This window comes from Aphelocoma coerulescens (assembly GCF_041296385.1).
Source record: "Aphelocoma coerulescens isolate FSJ_1873_10779 chromosome Z unlocalized genomic scaffold, UR_Acoe_1.0 ChrZ, whole genome shotgun sequence".
NCBI lineage: Eukaryota > Metazoa > Chordata > Aves > Passeriformes > Corvidae > Aphelocoma > Aphelocoma coerulescens.
In genome coordinates this window covers 30,285,381-30,311,239 of record NW_027184085.1, presented here as the reverse complement: position 1 = coordinate 30,311,239, position 25,859 = coordinate 30,285,381, and positions in this window count along the sequence as shown.

The window sequence follows — 25,859 nt, the reverse complement described above, 5'->3', positions numbered from 1 at the left end:
TAGTCAAAGCAATAATGCCAGCAGCCTGGGTATTTGAAAGCATTGGCTTAGTAAGCAGCTCTCTTATAATTGCATATCTGTTTTTATTTACATGATTATAGAAGTATGATGGATGCTGTTTTGGGAGTAAGTGCTTCAATCCAGTCTGAAGGAATAACCTGATGAACTTACATCATCATGAGTTTGGGTTTGAATACCCACTAGAAGGTTTCTTCTCCAGCTCTTGCACAATATACAGAGGATACCAGTATTTTAGTGGGAGTGCAAAGAAGGAAAACTGGTCTCTGTGGTTCAGAGAGAAAGGAGTAGTTTATCCCCCACTGAAAGATGATATTAAAAAATTCCTCATAACAGCTGGTTAAACCTAAAGATATTCCTGACTGTGACTCATCCATTCACTCTTGCATGTGCTGATCAAACATATTTTTACCTTACATCTGAACTATAACAGTACTTAAGGGTTTTTCCTTTTCCCAGAGAACATTGACTTATTAATTTGCATATACAGAAAGTAGTCTCTTTGCCTTCTTTTCAAAACATTGTTTTAAAAGGACATCATATTACTAGTGGTTTACAGGAAAGAAAGGTGTTTAAGCCAGCTCTTTCCCACTGGACTCTTTAGATTTTCCTAAACTCTATACACTGTCTGCTGTGAAATCTATGTAGATACAAAATTGTTAATTAAAATGAATGCTAGGTACAGAATCGTTGAGTAAAAGTGAACACAAAAGAAAGGTAAGAAACACAGCTCCTATTTGAATTCTTACTAGAGTGGGTCATGCTATAAAATGTATATTTGTGGTTCCAGGAAGGTTAACGTACTGGTGTAGTGCAAACCATTATAATTCCGTGGCACACAACTAGATCAAATGTAACATACTTTCAAAAATGCCACTGGTTAAGAAAAGAAAACACTCTTGCCTTTAAGTTCTTTCTTAATTCTTCCATATTAGTAAGAATAAGACATGAGACAATTTCACAACAGATAAGGAGGTTAACTCTCAGGGTTCAAGTCTATTACCTAACTTGGAAGCCCTTAAAGGAGGAAGAACAAACTACTAGCCAGGAGATTCAAACTTGCTGATTGATTACTGGCATCAGAGCAGGACCCAATTTTACCAGCAGACTTCTTGGATGCCAGGAGGAACTCTGCTCTCTGAGTTTGTAAAGGCTGAGGGGGTTCAGTTGTTAGCCAGCGATACATATTTTCTGTAGAGCCTAAACTGTGCGCAGAACATGTCCATTTCTTTCCCACTTTCCTAGTGGGCTTGGGGGAAAAAAACACTTAACAAAAAGCAGGAATGAAAGTCAATGAGTAGATATCACAAACAAAGACACAGTAAAGGAAGGAGTAAATTTGAGTTTATCTTTAACCTTTGTAAGAGTTAGATGGCAGTAGGATGTTGACAAAAGCTGATAGCAACCCTCACCAAGTCAAATTATTAACAGAGAAATAACTAGCTGGGTTGTATGATTTATTGATGTGAAATTCCCAGAGAAGTTAATAAATTTGTGGCCTAATTGAATGACCTCAATCATTGTCTTTTCTTCTGGTTGACTGATATTATACCTCATCCATTTCTCACTTAAAGAGAAATATATTACATTTCTACAATATGTTTAGTTGGAAAGCTTTCCAAAAAGTATTAATCCATGAGGTACTCTATATGAAAAATTGAATGGTGACCATTTAAACAGAATAAAATTTTGAAAAATTAACCTACAAAACAACAATAACAACAAAATATGAAACATGAGAGCACAGGAATCATTTATGTGAACAGATTACAACTACCTAAATTGGATTTTTTCCAAAGCTCACCTTGGTTAATCTTGTGAGGAGTGCCAGTGGGTTTTTAATGATGAAAAGTCATGAAGACCTCTGTTTGCTTAGCTTTGCAGAAGATCACTGGAATATTTTACTTTGTTTACTTTGTCTGTTATGAATATTAGGCACAAAGTGCACACTTTAATCCTCCACCAATCTACCATCTACCATAGCAGCACAGGTTTCTTGGCTATATTTCACTATCTTTTAAAAAGCAAACAGTATTTCATATATTTTTTTTAAAAATCAAGTTCAACAATATGGTCTCCAATTTCATCTAGAAATTTTTTAACAGAATACATACAAATACATGTATACCTTACAACAAACCAAAACAAACCATATTTTTCCTAATCTACAGTTTTCAAGATGTTTCACTTTCTTCTCTCTCTTTGTTGTCAAAAGAAGAAAATACAGAGATGGAATTTGGTATACAAGTATTTTTTCAAGAGCTCAGGAGAAAGAGTATATTTCATTTTAGTTTGGAAAATTTTCAGAAAATACATGCACAAGTGTGAAACAATATAGTTCTCTATAATTTTGAAGTCTACTTCACAGTCTCTACAAAGTTGCTTATTCTGGAAGCCTAAAACTAAGAATGATTTCAGTAGAAGTTGCTGACCATTTTGCAATGCAGTTTATCTGATGCATAGGAAAACCAGTAGCAAATTATTCCAAGTGCGGTACCCTAAAAAGGTGTAACAGAAGCTTGGCAAGCCTGCATATTCAGCCTGAATCTTCTTTCTGACAGAAGAGAATATGAAATAAACACACCTTAAATAACTCTAAAAATTCCAGGGTTCTAAAGCTAGATACAAATGACTGTAACATGTGCAAATAAACTAGTGTTGAGGTTGGTTGTGGAGCTCAGATGATGCAGTGTTAATGTGAAATAATGACACAGGGCATAAATACATTGGTTAGAATTGTCAAATCCTAGACTGGAAAAGACCTCTAAGATCATTGAGTCCAACTGTAAATCTAACGCTGCCAAGGTCTCCACTAAACCATGCCCCTAAGTGCCACATCTATGCATCTTTTAAATACTTTCAGGGACAGTGATACAACCACTTCCCGGGCAGCCTGTTCCAGTGCTTTACAACCCTTTCAGTGAAGGAACTTTTTCCAGTATCCTATCTAAACCTCCACCAGTGCAACTCGGGGCCATTTCCTCTTGTCCTGTTGCTTGTTACTTGGGAGAAAGGATTGACTTCCACCTGGCTACAACCTCCTTTCAGGTAGTTTTAGAGAAAAATAAGGTCTCCCACAAGCCTCCTTTCCTTCAGCCTAAAAAAAGGAATCTCCCTCAGCTACTCCTCACAGGACTTGTGCTCCAGACCCTTCAGCAGCTTTGCTGCCCTTCTCTGGACACACTTTGGCACCTCAATATCTTTCCTTTTGTGAAGTGCCCAAAACTGAACACAGAATTCAACATGCAACCTCACCAGTGCCAAGGTCAGAGGAATGATTGCACCCCTGGTCCTGCTGGCCATTATTTATCCAAATCAGGATGCCATTGGCTTTCTTGTCCACCTGGCACATGCTGGCTCATCTTCAGCCGTTGTCACCAACAACCCCAGGTCCTTTTCCACAAGGCATCTTTCCAGCCACTCTGCCCCAAGTCTGTAGTGCCGTGTGGGGTTGTTGTGACCCAAGGGCAGGACCTGGCACTTGGCCTTATTGAATTTCATACTCTGGGGCTCACCCTGTCAATCCAGACTGTTCAAATGCCACTTTCAGAGTCTTCCTACCTACTAAAAGATCAACACTCTTGCCCAAGTTGCTGTCATCAATGAGTCATCTGACTGAGGCTGCCCTTGATTGCCTTGCCCAGGTTGTTTACAAAGATATTAAACAGGACTGGCCTCAGTACTGAGCCCAGAGGAGCACCAGCGTCCTGCCACCGCTGGATGTAGCTCCATTCTCCACCACTGGACCCAGCCATCCAGTCACTTTTTTTACCCAGTGCACCAGTTTAAGCTGTGAGCAGCCAGTTTCTCCAGGAGACTGCTGTTGGAAATGCTGTGAAAGGATTTGCTAAAATCCAGATAGACAATAGCTGGAGCCTTTCCCTCATCTACTACTTTTCCTCATCTACCTATTCATAGAAGAATATCAGTCATAGAATCATCACATAACAGTTTGGATTGGCAGGAATCTTAAAGATCATCTAGTTCCAACCCATGTCATAGAAGGATATCAGGTTAGTCATGCTCAATTCATAGATAAATGCAAAGTATTGGAAAGAAATTTATGGAGATCAAAGAGATACCCCACATCACTCCCACTGGATTACTTCAAAATAACGTATAGAATCCAAGTACACTTAGACTCAACAGTGGTAGGATTACATTCTGCAACTTTTGTAAGCTTACAGATTCTATCTGTTCTGAAAACAGAAGCAGTTTATTTGGTCAAGTGTAACACTTTTTCTATTTTTTTGTCTCTCTGACATAATGGAATGATCTCTTTTCCACTTAAACTTTGCAACTACGATCTGATTTGGCAAATCATATGTGACTAAATATCTTTACAGTACAGACATTTGATCACAGACTCACAGACTCAGCTAGGCTGGAAAAGACATTTGAGATCATTGAATCCAACTTATGACCGAACACTACCATGTCAACTACACCATGGCACTAAAATGCCACATCCAGTCTTTTCTTAAACACCTTCAGAGACAGTGATTCCACCACTTCCCTAGGGAGGTGGAATGCCCAATCACTCTTTCTGTGAACAACTTCTTCCTACTGTCCAGTCTAAACCTCCCCTGGCACAGTTTAAGCCTGTGTCCTCTTGTCCTGTCACTGGTTGCCTGTGAGAAGAGACCAACCCCCACCTGACTACACCGTCCTTTCAGGGAGCTGTAGAGAGTGATAAGGTCACACCTGAGCCTCCTCCCGGCTAAATGACCCCAGCTCCCTCAGCTGCCTCTCATAGGACTTGTGCTCCAGACCATTCATCAGATTTGTTGCCCTTCTCTGGATGGGCTCCAGCAGCTCAACATCCTTCCTAAATTATGAGGCCCAGCACTGGACACAGCACTCAAGGTGCAGCCTCACCAGTGCCAAGTACAGGGGGATAATCCCTGCCCTGGTCCTGCTGGCCACACTGTTGTTGATCCAGGCCAGGATGCCATTGGCTTTCTTGTCCACCTGGGCACAGCTTGTGGACAAGCATGTTCAGCTGCTGTCAATCACTACCCCCAGGTCCCCTTCTGCCTGGCCACTGTCCAGTCACTCTGTCCCAGCCTGTAGTGCTAGATGTATTATCCCTGTGGCCATGCCATCCATGAGAGGTAGGATTTACAGAGTGATTTGGAATATCTTCCCTAGTTATTTTCTAGAAAAGGTACATTTAAAACCAGCTTAGTTGTTTTCTAGTGAAAAAAATAAGTCTGAAAACCTAGGTTAGAATTTACTAAGAAACTTTACACTTAGTTTTCATCAACCTAAGTGTCTTAAAAGGAGTATTTATCTTATAAACACTTTTAGCAGCAGTTGGGAGAAAAAAAATTTTTAGAAAACAAATTCCTGTAAAATGACCTGAGGTGTTTCAGTAAGAAAATGAAATTATGTTGCTAGCCAAAGAACAAGGGAGAGTGTTCCACTTGCTTCACTGAACTCCATGTGGTTGTGAAGAGTGGTTGGCACATACAGTCACATGCATTTTGACAGATATGCTACTACTGCCAGTGATATTAAGGAAAATATGGCTATCATTGTTCATGTATCCAGGCTGGTGTTTCAAAGTGATACCTGTGGTTATTTTTAAATCATTTCCCTCTGTTTTCTTCTTCTCAAGAATACTTTACTGTCTTGCTAGGTACATTTGCATCAATATAAGTTATATTTCAAGTATCTTGAAGTTTTTCTTCATTCTTGTAACTTCATGGTGGGACTACAGACTTTGATACATTAGAATAGACCAGCAGCATACCCGGTCCATTTTTTCTCAAACAGAAGTTCTGACTGGCTACAAATAATTGCACAGTTTAAAATAGACTGAAAAATAGAAAAAAAAAATCCCAATCTAGAGTATTTCTCCCACTCACATTCATTAAAAGAGGTCTTCACCTCAGAGGATACTTGTTGAAAATGCCATTTCTAAGTCTTAAAATATGAAATCCATTTTATGTCATTCATTGTGGACTGTTTTGAAATATACTTCAGCTCCACTTGAAGAAAAACTCATTCACTTTAAATCTACCTGAACAGAATTACAATAAACTCATTCCTACTGTTACATTATTAACTTAATTCTGGTATTATTTTGTTAGTTAGAGAAAAAGTATGTGTCTCACAGTTACAAATATTTATCTTTTTAAAATTCTTACACTTATCAGAAGATCACAAGTGCTTAATTGACTTCACAGCACTGCATAAAGAAGGTAAGTTTTCTACAGATAAGGGAACTGAGGCATATGAAGTCTGTGTAACCTGAATGCTGTAGCTTATCTACAGACAAGTTGTAAGTCAGTACTTAGCAACAATATATACTTTAAAATTCTGTTCACAAACATGTGGTAAAGTGCACACAGATACACATGTGCATGTGTACCTGTGTACATTTGAAAACAATCTTCTTTTTGTGTGCCTGAGTTTATTTCTAAATAAAGTTCATATTTTAGACTAAAATTTGAAAACATATTTCTTTTAGTCACATAGTAATATAATCTTTCTAGTATTTATGTCACCACAAATATTCCCGCCTGCAGCTCTGCTTGATGAAATTTTGTGACTGACATAAATCTTGTTCGAGAGTTGTTGACATGCTACAGAATACATCTGCACAAATGAAGAGCATCTTTTGTAAGGTACTTTGCAATTAGGTATTGAAACTAACTGGAGGACTTGTAGAATAAGAAAAAAAAATTCATTATTTAAAACTTTTAATAAATTTTAAAAACAGGAGAATATGGAACTGTTATAGCTGCTGTAACTTAGTGTCCCAGTTTGAGACAAAATTCAGAGGAACATCCGAAATGGACGTCCTCTGATAGAAGGCAGGTTACAGCCACCCCTTCCCCACCAGGTTTGGAAAGAATTTTCCTCAGGGGAAAGTGAAAGGAAAAAAAATCTATTTATTTAACAAGTAAAGTGCACGCAGGCACAGGAAAAAAAAAAAAAAGAGTAATGCTAAATAATAAAACCTCTTGCTGTGGCAAGAACCTGGGTAGATTTCAGAGTCCTTTGTGGGTGTGGCTTTCTCCTCTCCGGAGCTGGGGTTCAGCATGGGCCCCTCCGGGTCTCCGTGGAAAGACCTCCCACTGAGATTCTGATGTTCTGGCGTTCTGAACAGTTCCAGAAGAGTTCTTGCCTCAGCTAGCAGGCCAGCAAAAAAAAATTAAAAAAAAAAAAAAAAACAAAGACAAAACAAACAAACAAAAAAACCCGCAAAAAACCCAAAGAATTTTAATTCTCCATCTCTCTCCTGAGAAAAGGAACCAAGAGCTGGGAAAAAAAGCAGAAAGGTGCTTCCCCTGCTCCCCTGCCACTGGAATGCAGGGGAGTGGAGTGTCCTTGGGCACAATCTACTCTGAAGAATTTGCCTGGTATTTTTCCTTTCTCTCAGACCCACTTTTAAAGCCACAGAAAGGCACAGAACTCATGCCTGGCATAGGGCAGATGACAGGGAATACAGTATCATACAGTCACCCCAAGACACTTAGATAATTTGCTCTTCATAGAACTTAAATTATTTACTGCAACACACATGCAAACATTTTTCCCTAAAGAAATAGTTCAATGCACACTTTGAGAAATGGTCTAGTATAGACTGTATAAGGGGGGGTTTTAAAGGTTTGGGCTTTACATTTATTAACCTTTTATTTCTTCCTTTTTGCTTCATATGCATCTTTATTTCATTTTATTTGTTGTAGTTCTCTGATAGGGAGATCAACCAATCAGTCAGTGTTTTCTTAGTTTTTTGTTTGTTTTCCCCCAGTTATTTAGTGGTATGTGCATAACTAATACATAAGACTGAAAATGTATGCATTACAGAATTGCAATGTGTATATATTGTACAGCAATTGTAAATACATATAAAATTATGCATATGCAAGCATACCATATACATGATGCAAGCAGGGACAAACACAAAACTGCAACTTGAGGTACATAACATAATTAGTAAATACGCTAAATTAAATGCATGTAGTCTAATACTAATAAAAACATATGAAAGAGTAGATAATTGCCCAAAAACTTGTATTTATATGGTAAAATCAGTATACTATTTCCACGTTGTATTGCAAATATATGCTCTTAAAACCTTCTCACCAGTAACTGAGGGAAACATGTCATACTGTTCACACAAAGCCGTAACTTAACACTTTGACCAAAACCCACACATTCCTATCTTGTTACAAGTTGATGCAAAGCCTATTACTATCAATATCAAACATCTGCATCTCATTTTCCATCAGTCAGCATACTAAAACCTTGATGGATAACTAAGGCATTAATCAATATCTGAGTGAGTCTGATTTTATACACTTTTCTCCTGTTGCTGCTCTTGTCTGGTAAATGAATATAACAAGACTCAGAAAATGTCAGTACTGAGTCTAGGAAAATATCTGGGAAATAAGAGCACACTGTCCATGTTCTCTAAAAAAAAAAGAGTAGCACTGACATCTACATTTTCGTACCTTGAAATCAATTCTTTCAACGAGTGTTACTGTCAGTAATTAAATTGCATTTGAAATGAAGACAAACTAAGGATCAAGTGCATCAATAGAATTCCCTGACCTGCCACTGCAGAGTTCAAACATGTGAATGCTTTTCTAAGGTGTTTATTTAATCAGCATATTTGGTATTTTGATTTTTAATCATCTTTTGGCTCAAGCATCTTTATTGCTCCTCTGTAGCAGTGATGTTTCATCTCACAAGGAAGGCACGAGATTGGTCCACCATAAGGTGCAGTTTCATCATGTCTATAAATTCTGTCATTTCTCAAGATTACCCCTAAGATGTAAAGATGGGTCACCCTGTGTCAATGGTTAGGGTATAGATGTTCTGTAGACAATAACAGTTAATCTCTTGGTTCCTGGACATAAGTATCAGATGGAAAATAGAACATGTTGTGTACTATTACAATTGTCTCTCACACAGGATATTATTCTCTTTATTTGATCTGTGCAATATAACTTTAGTCTTCCAGTCTTCTCTTTTGTGATCTGTGTATGAAGTGTGGCCAATGTCTAAAGAGCAATTCTCTGGAAAAGATCCAGAAGAAAGAGAAGGGTTGTAGAGATCAGAGTCTGCTTGAACTCTTCATGTTTTGTGTGAGTCTAGGAAGGAAGGGTACTTGTGCACAAAGCAGAAAGCAGGCAAATTCTGGTCAGGTTGTAATATCAGTCTGAAAATCCTTTGTATACCTAAATAATGATAATCTTTGTTGTATCCCTACATGTGGTCCCCTCTGCCTTGTAGCTGCAAAACTGCCAACAATCTGTCTGTGGATCATTGGCTGCAAAACCTACATTTGGGCCTCCTGTGGTTCATGGGAGTAAATGCAAAAGCAAGCAGCTGGGCTGGCAGCAACAACAGCTGTGTTCTCAAATTCTCATCCAGAAGTCTCCTACCAAAATAGATTTCTGGAAATCTGTCTCATGGCACCTGGAAGTGAATTACATCCATGGAAATTATGGTACCTCAAATCTTAGAAGACTGACATAGTATCTTATTGAGACATTTATTACACATTTATTTAATGCAAATAGATTGCCCATGAATTAAAGTAAATTTGGGATTCAGAGCACAGTAAGACCTCACAATAAGGAAACATTTTATTCTTGGCTATGCCTTCAATTGTTATCTTCATCTGAAAACATTTCGTTTCAAGCCACTCAGTATCTCAGACTCCCATTTGATATCACTGGACAAGTGGGGAGGACTTCTGGTGCCTTCCACATTCTGGAACTAAATTATAGATGAGAGTGCAATGCAGACATAAGGCTGTGTTTCTGTTGGCTGCATCTGTCATCAGTGAGAATTAGCACTTTTTTGGGACCCGAGTAAAATACCTGTCTTCCTTTCTGTGAAGTTTTTGGAATTCATACTGCAATTTCAGGACTTCCTTCATGGCCTTCTTACTGTTGGAGAAAAATTTTGTGTGTTTCTATCACCTTCTGCCCATGGAAGCCTGGCTGAATCACATCTCAACCACTCTCTGATACTCATGAAAGCGGCTATAAACCAAAGCTATTTATATGTTTACATTTTGACAGTCAATATTGTATTCTGTTGTTCTTGTCTTTTAATTTTGTAGATTTTCAAAATCTTTCAAACACAGGAAAATAGAAGCTGATTAATAAAGAGAAATATGGAGAAAAAAGGCATATCTAAGTAGAAATTATCGTCATCTCTGTCTTCTTTATGCAGATTAAAGAGTTAGTTTTGTGGCTTAATCTTACTTGACTTTCAGTATTTAACATGCTAGAGCTAGTCTTAGTGATATAATAAACCTGTACTTGTAAAAGGACAAATGTGCAAAATATGTAAGTATTTAAAAATATTTGGATGCAGCTTTAAGTCTGTTTTGACATCTTTAAGTTCCTTCTATACAGTTCATACTCCGTATGAGCTATCTTTCAAAATTTCAAATATAAGTTTATAATAATGTATATAATTATATAATTAGCTAGATAATTAACTATAAATATATATCTCATCCTTTATCCCCTTCTTGCAGTGTCAGCAATGTTTTCAGTGTCAGTGTCTGTAACTACACATGCTCTTTCCTTTCAAGACAAACTCACAGCAGAAATGGGAACTTCTAAAAGGAAAGCTGCTGAACTGCCTCTTTGTCCCTCCAGAGCAAGTGGATTAGACACAATGCAATATGCAAGAGAATAGCAGTAGTTTTGAGATTCAGTTCTAGACATCCTTACAGGAATTCTTTTATTTTAGTTCAGAATTATCCAAGTTGCAAGGAAAATTTAATCTTGCTAAGCCCCTTTTAGGGTTTAGGATTCAAGTTTTCCTCAGAACAGCACTTCACCCACTCAGCTTCCTTTAGATTTTTCCCAGGGTAATTTTAAAGACTGTGTGGGAAGGAGGATGGCAGAAAGGAGGAGGCTATAGACCATTTTAATCAATGAGCTGTGGCTCAGAGGTGACAAGGAAGAGCTTGTTAGATCCTGTTCCAGGGCTGCCTTCCTAGAAAGCAGAGTCAAGATGAAAAATTATTTAGCAGTAGAGAAATTGTTAAGAAACCGGCAGGGTTTTGAGGGCAGTTTGGACAGATGTTCTGTCTTACGCTTATGCTTCCAAATGTGTTGAAAACTGTTTAGAGTTGGCAGACAAGGATGACAGGCAACATCTCTTTCTTCATCTGGATTCAGGCTGAGAGGTTCTTAAAAGTACCAGCTGCATCCTTTATTTAATTTCTTTCTTTTTTAATTTTTTTTTTGCCTTTTTTAACTATTTGGCTTTTCTTTTAAAATGTATTATTCATAAAACTTCACGAAAACAAATCTGTTCTCAGTCTGTGTTCAGGATACTGCAGCTGTTGTCTAGGACATTTCAGAGTTCTCAGAGTTCCACTGGTCTAAGAATGACACACCTATTAAACAAATTTAATAAGGCCAGAGATCTCACCATCAGAAAGAGAAATTATCTGTAGTACTGCTAAAAGGCACAAAGTTCACAAGGTCCGAGTTCTACTTCGCTGCAATGGCTTTTGTTGGACTATGATCTCAAGGGAAGTTTTCCCTCCTGTTTTGTGCCTGGCTCTACCAAGAGAGAGAAAGATGTGAAAATGTTATTTACCAACAACTAGGATAGAGGTATACTTGGAGAAAGAAAAAGAAGGACTGTCTTTCCCTTGAGAAGTCACAGCAGTATTACGTGACCTCTCAAGGGAAAGATTTCTGACTTGTTTTTTTTAAGTCAGGAGGCTGGTTTGCTTCGGATTATGCTATAAAATGTGTGTTCACCTCTCCTCCAAAACTCAAGGCCACCTTTAAATGAAAATTTATTTCTCTTTACTCAGTAGTTCTTGTTTGAAGTGGAATTTTTGGTGATCCTTTTATCAGTAATCAATTTTTCTAACTAGATCACACAAAACCACATATGATTGAAGTCAGTTTCTAAAAAGCTGCTGAATAAAAATTGTTGGTATTATGGGACTGAGATATATCTAATATTTTGTCTGTTTGCAAACATTATTTGCACTGTGCAAGTATTATTATACAATGCTATAAAGATATAATGCAAAGTAAATTTGTCCCATGTCATTAACAGCAAGAAGTTTAAAAGTTTATGACCATATATGAATTAACCTTAACTTTGTTCTCAAGTTTTTGCATCACTTCTTTTTTCTTTATGTTCATTCTATTTATTTCTTCTTGATTAAGTTGTCTCTAAGTTGCCTTGGTTTTTTTCTTTTTTTTAAATTTGTTTTTGCTCCTCATGTACTTATTTCTCTTGGTTTTCTCCTCTTCCCTACCTAATTTTTTTTCTATGCTGCTTTACTCATTATTAACAAAACTAACGATCATTCACTTTTTCTGACGCAATCCAGACTTTGATTTATGTTCTCTAATTACATTATGTATTTCCTTCTAATGTTAGTAAGAGTTGAGGTACAAGTATGGAACAAAATAAATCCCACTTACCTGTTCAGGAAAGTTAACAAACAAGCGAGCTTAACACCATATGAAACACATTTCAGTATATTTTAAGAATAAACCTTCATGTCCTGGTTTCAGTGTACTACAATAAACAATTTTAAATTAAATAATGGGAGGCGAAGGAATAGCATCCTGGTATCTCACTTGGACAGCCTGCACTGTTTCAGCCATGCAAAGTTGAGGTATCATGTTATAGTGGCTAGTGGGAGGTAGTGAGAGTCATCAGACTTCCATTCTGCTTATGATTCTGACCCATTTCCTTCTACAAATTTTGGTGAATTAGTCAGTCCCTGTTTGAGTGGGTCTGTTTCCACACGCTTCTTTCTCTTTTTTTCCCTGCTAAGTCCTCTGCCTAGAATAAAATTGTCGTGAGTTACTCTATTATGAATGCAACAGCATAGAAAGCCAAAGCAGAGTCAATTTTCAGCGCAATTATAGTGAACTAGGGGCATAACTTATATTATTTGTGGGGGTTGTGCATCGCATGGATCATGAGTTGACCAATGTCGACAAAAATAATTGACAAAGAAATCCATTATGGAAATTTTTAATAATTATTTCATTTACAAAGCAATTAACCTAAGAACACAATAGTATTTAAGGGAGAATTAACTGATAACTTCCTTTTTCTGCAAAAGAATGCTAACAGGAAGCTTCAGTGTCTGTTACAAAGAGCTTGATCACACACACAGATTTGAAGATCTCTAGGGCACAGTTTCTTGATGGTATATATGAGTTGTGTCCTGTAATGATTATTTTTAGAGAATCATCTTCTTATTTTATAGTACGCATATCGAGTGCAGGAGTTACAGACAATACCACTTGACCTCATATTTTATGATAGCATATAAAAAAACCTTGAAAACAAAAAATCCAAAACCCCATGCTCACAGAAGTATAGGTTCCATAATATGCTTCTCATTTATGAGAGCTCCTGTTAGTATTTAGATCAATATTCCACTATTGGTTACTACAAAATATCTGTGCAACTCTTATAACAAAAGTAGGAAGTACTGTGCATAAAAGACACATCACTGTGCTTTCTCAGAAACTAATTCCACTTTTTATCCTTTTCTGAAAAATTTATTTCACCTAGCTTTTATAATGGAACATTTTGCTGACACTTTTGTTTCCCTTCTCTTTTCCCCAGTATCATCACTAAAAAGAAGGAAATACAGATAAAATTGAACCATGAAAGCTTTCACAGTTTCTCAGGGGACAAAAGTGTGCATCTGAGTGTCATGTAAGACAAAGGTTTTAAATTCAAAGTTGCAATATTAGCTGTCTTTAACTGTATTTTCAAAAGCAGGATTGAGTGTCAGTAAAAACTTCCTTGGCATGTTGACAAAATAAATTTAATTTTTGCTTTATTTTTGCTGATTTCAAAACTATTTTAAAATTTCTTCAGTTATTACAAGACTTTTTGTTTTCAAATGGTTTTTATCACACTACTGCTGTGTAGTAGTCATTTATTTGTAAATCTTGATTTTAGCAACTAAATTGTCCAATTATATATTAATATCAGTTTTGCTTCTTTTTTGGCACAAGATGCAACCACACCTCCCTTGAAATAAAGGTGTTTGCTGGCAATAGGAAAACAATTGTAGACATGTATTTCTCTGCTAAATCTGGGAGATCTTTGGGTGGAAATAAAAACCTGCAAATATATCCATGTTTTTCATGCAAGGAATGCCCATTTAATGGAGGTCTTGAACTAGTCCACTGAAGCAGCATCTGTCTCTGTAGCAGGCAGCTCTTACATCCTGATGTGACTAATATCACATCTAGTTGCTCTTGACTTTCCAGATTGAATAAAAAGATACATACATATTTCTGTGTGCATAAGCAACTTGCAGTAGGATTTCAGAGCAGAGAAGAAACTCTAAACCTGTGTGCTCAGAGCCAGGTGCCCTAAGTACTTGTTAAAACCAGAAGCTTCCCATCAGTACCTTGCTATCCTGCTCTGCTTCATTAAGGTTCATTATTAATAATATGCCATAAATCATGTCAGATTTTAAACAGCTGGGCTTTATTTTCATGTGGACACAATATTGTGCATAAGTTATAAACACATTTAAGTGAAGGAACAACAGAGCACTTCCCTAGCTGTTTTATGAGACAGTTTGCTAGCAATTGCTGGTTTGATCAAAGTTCACTAATAGTAATGGCTTGTAATCTGAATATAGTTAATCTACATTTAGAGGAATCTTCCATAAAATATGAATAATTTTTCTTAATATGAATGAAGTACAACTGTTGTAAGACGTTAACATTGTAAAGAATGTTAGATGCTGAGAAATATGGAGAAACAGAAATATTATAATTATATGAAAAGATGAATATATGTCAAAGCAATAAAATAATGTATAAACGGGAAAATTAATAAACAGAATCGTAGCAATTGGCTAGTTAAGAAGTTCTATTACTTATTTCTGTCCTTTTTCTAGTAAAATCTAGATTTTCCATCATGAAAAAAATCTTAAGCTAAAAGTTCTATATGTCCTAGACTTCAAAATTGGGAAATTCGACTTCCAGCTTTAAAATGTGTTTTGATTTCTAGAGGTCATCTGCTCTGCTTGTGCCAAATACATTTTGCTACAGCAGGACAACCCTGTGCTTGTTTCCTGGACAAACATCAACAAAGTTCTTAAATGGTGTATTCTTTTGACTAAGACAAACTTCACCCACCAGAAAAAAAAGAAAAGAGTCCTTGGTTTGAATTGTTCCTACATTTTACATATGGGCTAGTTACTGGAAGAAAATGCTAGAAATGTTGAAATAAAAACTGAAAGAAAATCCTTTTGAAAATCTAGGAGGTTTAGTTAATTTTGTGGGTTTGTTTTTCCTTCTGCAAAACAGAATTTATCTCTCTTTACCAAAAAAGTATCATTAAAAATTTTGAATCCAGCTGCAACTGTGAGACCAGATACCACAAAAAAGACCAATAAGAAAAGTGGATAGACCCCTGTAATAATATAAATAATAAACAATTTTAATTTGGAGGATGACGTCTTTCTAGGAGGTTTTTATTAGTTTTAAACTTTATTTATCTCTTGCCATTCTGGTTTTTTTATTTCATATAAACACAAACCTCCTTATTTTCTTCAGAGAAAATAATGTAAGTAAATATATTCCCTTGGTTAAGTTGGCACTACTAATGTATTGTAGATAATTTACATTAATTGATTGATTGTAGGTGCTGAACAAAACATTTCATTTTAAATATGATGCATGGTGCTAAAAGATAGGCCTGTCAGATCAATAATTCTCTAGGTGAGGTAATTATATTTCAATGCTAATTGTCTTTAAATTTCTTGTTCACCCAAACAAAAGGTAAACTCCCAGGAGGAATATTTTGCCTGAATCTCTTCAAAATATTATTGTTACTTAAAAAGCTTCTATAAAATGATGTGAATTGCAGAGCAAATACATATATTTTTATTGAGTGAATAAACATACTTTAAAAGAAATAAATTAACCAGTGTACTTCATATCTAAAGGTATATGTGCACAGGATTTTAGTACAGAAACTAAGAACATACTTTCTAGTGCTTTCAAAGCACTGACAGGGAAAAACAATTTAGTGTGCTAAAACAATACTCCATCCTAAAGTAAGGAGTAGCCCATTTTCATGTCTGTGAATACATGTTTTGCTTTTGTATTGCCAATTGAATCAAGATACTTAATGTATGCAGCCAAGAATCAAGGAGAAAGGACAAGAAAATTCCAGGCTAATGGAGGTTGCAGCACCCCAGAGATATAATAGTTATGAAAGATAATGCCAGAGGGATTGGTGTTAGTCACATCACTGCAGTTCTTAGTATATTAAGCCTTAAGTGGTAGAAAATATAAAGATTGGTTTTTCTGATGAAAAGTACAGAAATGGTCAACTTCTGATTCCCAGTGGAAACATGGATTTGAGATGTTGATATTCTGTAGAACCTGTTCGCTTGCTAATTATTTCTAGATGAGTTTCCTTGCAAATTTGGTTTCTGCAGGTGACACATGCCACTGGCAACCTACAGAAATTTAATTAATTGTTGTTCCTTTATACCCTCCAAAGCTGTAACAGAGGATCTCACTGTGCTGCCGAAGTCTATGCATGATGTACAGTACTTTAGCTTTATGAAAATGTGGAACTGGGAAAATTTGCATCCTGACCCAGCTGAATTGTGTGAGTGCATTTAAGGATAAGATAGCAAAATTTTTTTTTCATGAAACTATGCAACTTGAGAGCAGTGGAAAAGGTCTATGTACATTCAAGCTTTTCACAAACTTCTCTTCAGTGCACATCACTGAACCTGCAGTAATAAATATGTACTTGTGGCCATATGTATATTCATGTAGGTGTGTGTAAAAGGAGCAGTTTCAAAGCATGTAGACAATGAAGAAGTATTTGATGCCACTTGCTTGACATAATAATGAACACAAAAAAAGAAGAAACAAACAAATGCCTTTAGTATAGTGAGAATAAAATATTTGCTGTTGTTCAGAAAGCAAGGACTTAAACTGGAAAAGTGAAAAAAAGATTACACTCATGAAATTGAAATGGACCAAACCTCTTTATGAAACTCTTTCCTCTATGGCTTATTTATATGCTTAGCTATGTGATAGAACCAAATGGGCCCTGCCAGGAAGGAAAACTTTCAATTCTACCATATCTTTTTAGCAGTAGAGTATTATGTCTGTACTTTGGCCACAGTCAAACGACATTTAAAGATACGGTAGATAAAATGTTAACTATACATACACAAACACAAGAAAGACTTTTTCAAGAGTATTAAATGCATTGTGTTAAAGAGACCACCTTTGAGCACAATGTGTGCTTTCCATTCTACATTAGGGATAAACAGATGCTGCAGCTGTAAATAACACCATAACCTGTGCCTTGCTCTTTTTTGGTATTTTGCTTGTGTTGAATTTGGTTAAAGGTACTCCTCAAAGTAGACTTAAAATCTCTGAAAAAGGAAAGAATTTTGGAAGGATCTAGAAGGGTTTTTTTGCAAATGGATTCAAAAAGATATATTTTGTACCACTTCAAAGAATCACAGAATCACAGAATCACAGAATCACAATATGACAGAATCACAGAATCCTTTAGGTTGGAAAAGACCTTTGAGGTCAGCAAGGCCAAACTTTGACTGAACACCACCTTGTCAATTACACCATAGCATTAAGTGACACAGCCAGTCATTTGGTGAACACTTTCATAGCCTGTCTTAAAAGAAACTAAAATTCTACAAAAGCTTATTCTTATATGAAAAGGAAAAGGAAAAATGAAAAAGGAAGAAAAAAAGAAAAATAATGAAATAGAAAAAGCAAAAGCAAAAGAAAAAGAAAAAAGCAAAAGAGAAAAAGAAAAATGAAAAAAGGAAAATCGTTCTAGTCTGCAGATACAAGTATTCATATTTTTTGACATACAATATTTTTCTGAAAGATGATGGGACTGTTTAAGGAATTATCATCAGTATTTTTCTTCCATAATCCTAGTCATTATAAATTATAACCAGTAGACTCTTCAAGTCCCATGTTCTTATTTGAAGGAACTGGCTTAATTATTCACAAATATGTAGGGTAAATATATTTAAAGAACATTTCAGAATAGTAACTGTTCTCATTTCTGTGGTTTGGGCTTTGCTAGTGAAATGACAGCATTATTCTCTCTATCCTTTTCTCATTTTTCACAATGGTTTTATTGATTTTATTACAAGGCTCTAGATAATTATGCTAATATATTTGTATGATCACAAGAGTATTCTGATGGAATTAAATGAAACCATGGAAAATATCTGCCTTTAAGATATTAAGTGTAGCAAAAAATCAAAGGCGATGAGGAAGACAATCTGTATTATCTGTATTCACATTGTCAAAGGCACTAGTTTACAATCTGTAAGAATAACTTGCTTTAAAGTGGAACATTATGATTTTGAAATCATGCTTGACCAAGCTGATTGCCTTCTATTGATGGCATGGCTGTCAGGGTAGATGAGGAGAGGCCAGTGGATGCTGTCTACCTGGACTTCAGCAAGGCTTTTGACCCTGTCTCTCATAACAAACTCACAGGTAAGCTCAGCAAATGTGGGTTAGATGAATGGCCAGTGAGGCGGATCTGGCTGAATGGCAGAGCTCAGAGGCTGGTTGCTGAGTCCAGCTGGAGGCCCATAGCAGTGTTCCCCAGAGGTTGGTGCTGGCTACAGTCTTGTTCAGCTCATTTATCAATGACCTGGATGAAGGGACAGAGTTGCCCCTCAGCAAGCTGCCAGGTGACACAAAACTGGGAGAAATGGCTGATACCCCAGAGACCTGTGCTGCCATTCAGAGAGACCTGGACTGGATGGAGAGTTGGGCACAGAGGAACCTAATGAATTTCAACAAAGGCAAGAGCAGGGTCCTGCACCTGGGGAAGAATAATCTCACACACCAGCATAGGGGCTAGCCTGCTGGGAAGGAGCTCTGCAGAGAAGGACCTGGGGTCCTGGTGGAAGCAAGCTGTCCATGAGCCAGCAGTGTGGCCTTGTGGCCAAGAAGGCCAGTGATGTCCTGAGGTTCATTAGGAAGAGCATTGCCAGCAGGTTGAGGGAGGAGATCCCGCCCCTTTACTCTGCACTGGTGAGCCTTTGCCTGGAATACTGTGTCTGGTTCTGGGCTGTCCAGTTCAAGAAAGGGAAGAAAGTTCTGGAGAGGGTTCCGTGGAGAGCTATAAAGATTATTGAGGGACTGGAGCATCATCTCTTATGAGGAAAGGCTGAGGGAGCTGGGCCAATTTAGCCTGGGGAAGAGATGACTGAAAGGGATCTTATCAATTTGCACAAATATCTTAAGGATGATGTCAAGAGGATGGGACCAGATTGTATTCAGTGGTGCCCAGTGACAGGACAAGGGACAATGGGCACAAACTGAAATACAGGAAGTTCTATCTGAACATGAGGAAAAGCTTCTCCTTTTTTTGAAGGTGATCAAACATTGAACAAGCTATCCATATATGTTGTGGAGTCTCTTTGTCTTAATCCACCTAGATGTGATCTTGTGCAGTCTGCTCTAGGTGGACCTGCTTTAGTAGGGCATGTTGGAGTAGATGTTTCCAGAAGTCCCTTCCAACCCCAGGCATTCTGTGATTTTTTTAATAGGTCTTTTCAGAACACTCATGTTTTCAACTAATGCAAGTTTCTGACAGATTCAATGGAAGTTTATGAAATGTGAATCAGGTTCTGTATTTCACAGGAGGTTTATTGAGATGAAAGGGTAATCAGATTACTTGGTCTCATTGCTGTAATTCTCTCCATCCTGTAATTACCATGTTACCAATCCTAACATTAAGTAGCCAGTAAGACATAGCATTTCTAAACGTTAAGTAACAGAATGTACTGATGAAGAAATATTTTGTCTATTATTGTCTGTTGCTGCTACAAAGTGCAGAGGAAAGAAGAAAATGTACCTTCAAATAGAAGATTGGGTTACACGTTACTGCAGAAGATGATTAGCTCTCTACCAGTTATTATTGATAGAGTATTACTCTGTGTAAAATTTGACATTAATACTTAAACCAGAGAATTCTAAAATTTGAGGATATAAACAGGGTTTCTTCAATAGATCAAAAGCTGTCCTAAGCTATTTTTTATGTCTCACATGACCTATCAGGTATTTATGGAGTGATATTAATTCACTCCTGCTGTCCAAAATCTGCTTCTGTCAGCATAGTGACACCTCCAGTACAGTTATATCAATCAGAAGCATTAGCTTAATAGCATAAGGATAAAAATCTGAAATGCCAACATATGAAATGCAATATATGTGATTAATCTTACTAATAAGAAATTATTCTATAAATATATTTGTAGAAGCAGAGGAACTGGAAATGTTTAAATATGTTAATCAATAAAGAAGTACCATATGAACACATACATCTTGGTCTTTGATTACCATAGCCTAATGCTCAAAATAGTCTTTTGCAGAAGTCTGCTCACAAAAAATACCACAAGTATTCACTTTCTCAGCAATTTAAAAATAACTCTTGTTACCTTCATTCTCCACTGATTTGTTGGTCTGCCACTTTTCAGTTTGCAGACCTAAGAGACCTACTTTCTACACAAAGCCAAAAATGTATTCCTATCCAAAATCAAATCAAAACATCTAATCAAAGAATTGATGCTTTCCCAGATGTGAAGATGTCATGTTTACAGAGAAAAAGAAGAATACTATTACAGAAGAAGTTTTGCTAAGAATAGTTACAACTTCTAACGCACAATTCTTAGTGAGTGGTAGCAGGACCTGTACTAAATTTTTTATGCAGTCCTATGCAGTCCTTCTGCTAATGACAGGGAGATGAGCGATATTCTCTATCTCAATCTTGAGCAAGGCTTTTGACACTGTCTCTCTGTGCTTGACCACCCTGATCCATTTTATGACCAGATGACCCACCTAGTGGATGAGGGAAAGGCTGTGGATGTAACCAACCTGGACTACAGCAAGGACTTTGACACTATCTCCCACAGTATTTTCCTGGTGAAGCGGGCAGCCCATGGCTTGGACAGGTACACTCTTTGCTAGGTTAAGAACTGTCTGGATAGGCAGGCCCAAAGAGTGGTCATGAAAAGAGTTACATCCAGCTGTTGGCTGGTCACCAGTGTTGCTCCCTAAGGCTCAGTACTCAGGCCAATCCTGTAGTAGTATCTTTACCAATGATCTGGACAAGAGGATCACACTCAGCAAACTCACAGATGACACTAAATTGGGGCAGAGTGTTAATCTGCTGGAGGGTAAGAAGGCTCTACACAGGGATCTGGACAGACTGAATTGGTAGCCAATGGTACAAGGTTCAAGATAACGAGGTGCTGGGTTCTGCCCTTGGGTGACAACACCCCCAGGCAAAGCTTGGGGCAGAGCGGCTAGAAAGCTGCCCTGCAGAAAAGGGCCGGGGGCTGTTGGTTCACAGCTATTTGAACATGAGCCAAAGCATGCCCAGGTGGCCATAAAGGCCAGCGACACCCTGGCTTGCACCAGCAGTAGTGCAGCCAGCAGGACTACGGAAGTGGTTGTACCTCTGTACTCAGCACTGGTGAGGCTGTCTCTCCAAGACAGTTTTGGGCCCCTAAAAAGAACAAAGACATGGAGGTGCTGGAGTGTGTCCATAGAAGAGCAATAAAACTGCTGAGGGTTCAAGGAGTGGCTGAGGGATCTGGGGTTGTTTAGCCTGGAGAAAACGAGTCTTAGGGGAGACCTTATCACCCTCGACAACTGCCTGAAAGGAGGCTGTAGCACGTGGGAGGATAGCCTCTCCTCCCAGGTAACCAGTGACAGAACAAGAGGAAATGGCTTCAAGTTGAGCCAGGGGAGGTCCAGGTTAGACATCAGGAAGAACTTCTTCACTGAAAGAGTGACGAAGCACTGAAACAGTCTGCCCAGGGAGGTGGGGGAGTCACCATTCCGGGAAGTGTTCAAGAAATTATTAGACATGGCACGCAGTGCTATGATTTAGCTAACATGGTGGTATTCAGTCAAATGCTGGACACGATCTTGGAGGTCTTTTCCAGCCTATGATTCTGAGATGCTCTCAACATTCTTATTAGTAAACCCAGGAGATGTGAATTGGATGAGTGGACAGTGAAGTCATTTGAGAACTGGTTCAACAGCAGATCCCAGAGGGTAATTATCAGTGGCACAGTCTAATTGGAGGCCTCTCACCAGTGGCGTCCCAAAAGGTTCAACACTGGGTCCGGCAATGTTTAATTTATTTAAAAATCGCACTTAATGACTCTTTCACACAAAGAACAGCACTAATGTTACAGCTTATTTTGCCTGGTTTTTGCTAGAAAAAATTATGCCAAAATTTTGAGCTATTTGTAAATAATTAGAAGACAACATATAATGCATAGTAAAAACTGAGAATTACTTAAAAACAGACATGGTAGATTAAAACTGAATTAACAGACTGTCAGCTCTTCAAGACTAAATAGAAGTAGTGGATGTCACATGTCATGGAATAGAATCATAGAATCATAGAATGGTTTGGGTTGGAAGGGAGTTTAAAAATCATTTAGTTTCTTTGGACAGGGATATCTTCCACCAGACCAGGTTGCTCAGTGCCCCATCCAGCCTGGCTTGAACATGTCCAAGGATGGGGCATTCACAGGTTTTCTGGGAAATCTGTTCCAGTGCCTCACCACCCTAGAATTTTTTACTAATATCTAAACTACTTTCATTTTAAACCCCTTCCCCCTTGTCCTGTCACTACATGGTCTTGAAAAAAGCCTCTCTCCACTTTTCTTGTGGGTTCCCTTTAGGTACTGGAAACTCACAATCACCCCAAAGCCTTCTTTTCCAGGCTGAGCAATCCCAGTTCCCTTAACCTTTTCTCATAGGAGAGGTGCTCCATCTCTCTAATCATTTTGGTGGCCTTCTCTGGACATTCACCAACAGCTCCATGTCCTAAGGAACCCAGAGCTGGATGCAGCACTCCAGGTGGGACCATTCACCAGAGTGAAGCAGAGGGGCAGAATCCCCTCCCTGGCCCTGCTGCCCACACTGCTTTGGATGCAGCCCAGGACACGTTTGGCTTTCTGAGCTGCCAGTGCCCACGGCTGGGTCATGTCCAGCCTCTCACCCACCAGCACCCCCAAGTCCTTCTGGGCAGGGCTGCTCTGATCTGTTCATCCCCAGCCTGTGCTGGCAATGGGGGTTGTCCCCACCCAGGTGCAGCACTAGTACTTGGTCTTTTTAAATGTCATGAAATTTCCATGGGCCCACTTCTCAAGCTTGTCCAGGTCCCTCTGGAAGGCATCCCATCCTTGAGGTGTGTTAACTGCACCTCTCAGCTTGGTATGTTTATTGTTTGCTGGTCATTTCGACACTGTCATAAGAAAGAAAAATATCAAATTCATCTAACAACTGTAAATTATATCGAAAAGTGTAATACAGGGAAATCATATTAGATGGTTCATTGTCAAAGAAGGAATTTAATCTTCCATATGCCTAATAATACTTGATATTTCATCAACAAGCTGAATAATAAAGAGTAAAGTTCCTAAATGTGCAGGTAACATGCAGGAAAGAGTTTCAAGTATGCTGAAATTTGAAAGGATGGTGGAATGTGAGTAGGTTGGAAAATACTGAATGAATTCAAATAAGAATAAAGGTGAATAGATATAAACTTAGGCATAGTCAACTCTATCCATATAAGGTGGGAAACAACCTCGTAAAATAGTCTAATCTATTCTAGTCCATTATAAATTTTCAAGAAGAAAGAATAGGTTTACAATCTGTAGTCTGAAACTGGTTCACTGAGTAGCGGGACAGTTTCCTAATTGTATTCAATTGGCATATCATTTGTATCAAACTCTTACAGATGCATCTGCAAATCATGAAGACAGGCGGTGCCAGTATTTTTTATGGAAAAAAGAAAAAACAAACCAAAAAGAGGATAAACTTCTTTTTTTCTTCTAACTTTTCACTAACTTATTTCAGCTTCCACCATTTACTGTTCTTATAGTCAATTTTTTTACACTATACTGGCATCCTGTCCAGACTGAAGTCTAGGTGTGTTAGACTGCAAAAATATAAGACAGACCATTTGCTCTATAAGACAGGAACTAAAAAGGTTTTTGTGAGGCAGAAGATATATTGTGAAAATCCTTTTCTGGAAAAGTGCTGTAGATCAGCATCAAATGTATATTAACTGGAGATAATTTTGTAGACACCTGTTCTGTTTGGTTTAAAAATTGCTGAAATTCTTAGTAAATTACTATTGACTTTCCTATGACAGTGGAATTGATGAAATTTACAGGTGCTTCCATCAAAATTCTGATGAAGAATTCCCCTTGTAAAAATTTTTAAGTGAGTGCATAGCATTCAAATTTCAAGTTTTACAAATTAGTTTGGAAAACTGAGCTGGGTTTTGGGGAGGAAGTTTCTATATACCTCCTTCCTTAAGATGGGTAAGTTTACCTCTGTCTTAATATTATTATTATTAACTGGTGTTATCAACAACTAGCAATTATTAGTAATTACATCATCTTAGAGAGTCTTTTAATCAGATGATTTTAACAGGCTCTTTTCTCAAATGTCTTTGTGAATTCTGCTTCTCAGATACCTCTTTAGAACTTAAGTTTCTCCACATACAACATTCATTTTGCTTGGTGCTGTCATGTTAACTACTGTTTCTGGCCTTCCTTAATATATCAGAAGCAGTCTGTGTATTACGATCTGTCAAGCTCAACATGTAAAACTTATATTTTCCAGTTTGTATAATAAAAAAAGTTCCTACAAAAATTTTTCAGATCCTATTCTACAGGCACATGATTTCCATATTCAGATAAAACAAATATTTCGCTAAAACACCCTTATGATTGGGTTCTGTTGACACCCAATATACGTAAAATCCTGAATTAGGCTGATGGACCCTTTCGACAATTCTATAGAGGCAAGGGTTGTTGTTATATTTTCATGCAATAGATCTTTTCTTCTAAGACTTCATGAAATATACCTCTACCTACTACTCCACAAGGGCACTGCCTTCCTCTAAAAGATGAACGTTCTTAGGGATAGATCCTACCTCTGTTAAAAACGCATCCAAAAAGACCCATATACCTATGATCCAGAAACAGCATGAGATATCATATTCCAAGACTGGAAGATGAGGAATGCTGACTGTATTTGTGACACTGAATTCAAATCATGACCTGTGATTTCTGTCTCTGCACTTTCATGAAGGTAGCCTTATATTCCATGCTTCCAGTTCCTGTTAACTATTTATATCTATGCAGTGGCTTGGCTTTCCGTTTTTCAGTTGATTCGTGGATAATAAAGTTCTGTAAAGTAGAGCAGGATTTGGCCCAGGAAATACTTGTAATATTGTAATAATTCACTCCAAGTATCTTTGCTCCCATATAACATATTTACTATTTAATTTTGTAGGTTTTCTAGAGGTGAAATCCTAGATAAGGGGGCAAGAGGTAAGGAAGTCTAGTATGTTTTAGTGTTTTAGTGATTCAATGTTAAAATTCTGTATTTGAACTGTAGATTAGTTTTGTAGACTTCCCTGGTCCTTGCACGCATATAGATCCAGTTGAAAAATCTACTTCTTTTGGGCAAAATACAGTGCAATTAAACACATCTGGAGAAGAAAGAAATACGTAACATACACATTTTTGAGATTATTTTATGTCATTCTCCATCATCTTCCAGTGCATGATGAGTCCCTATAATGCTGGCTTTTAGTATGGCATCCCATTTTAAAAACCCAAAATTTTGGTCTGCTGGTTCTCCTCTTGCTCATGATTTCACTCCACAAAACAAGAAAACAGAAATTTTGTTTTCAGCACACATTCTGATGCTTAAAAAATTTTCCTCTATTTAATTTTACTCACATTCCCAAGTTAAAATTTAAGTATATAT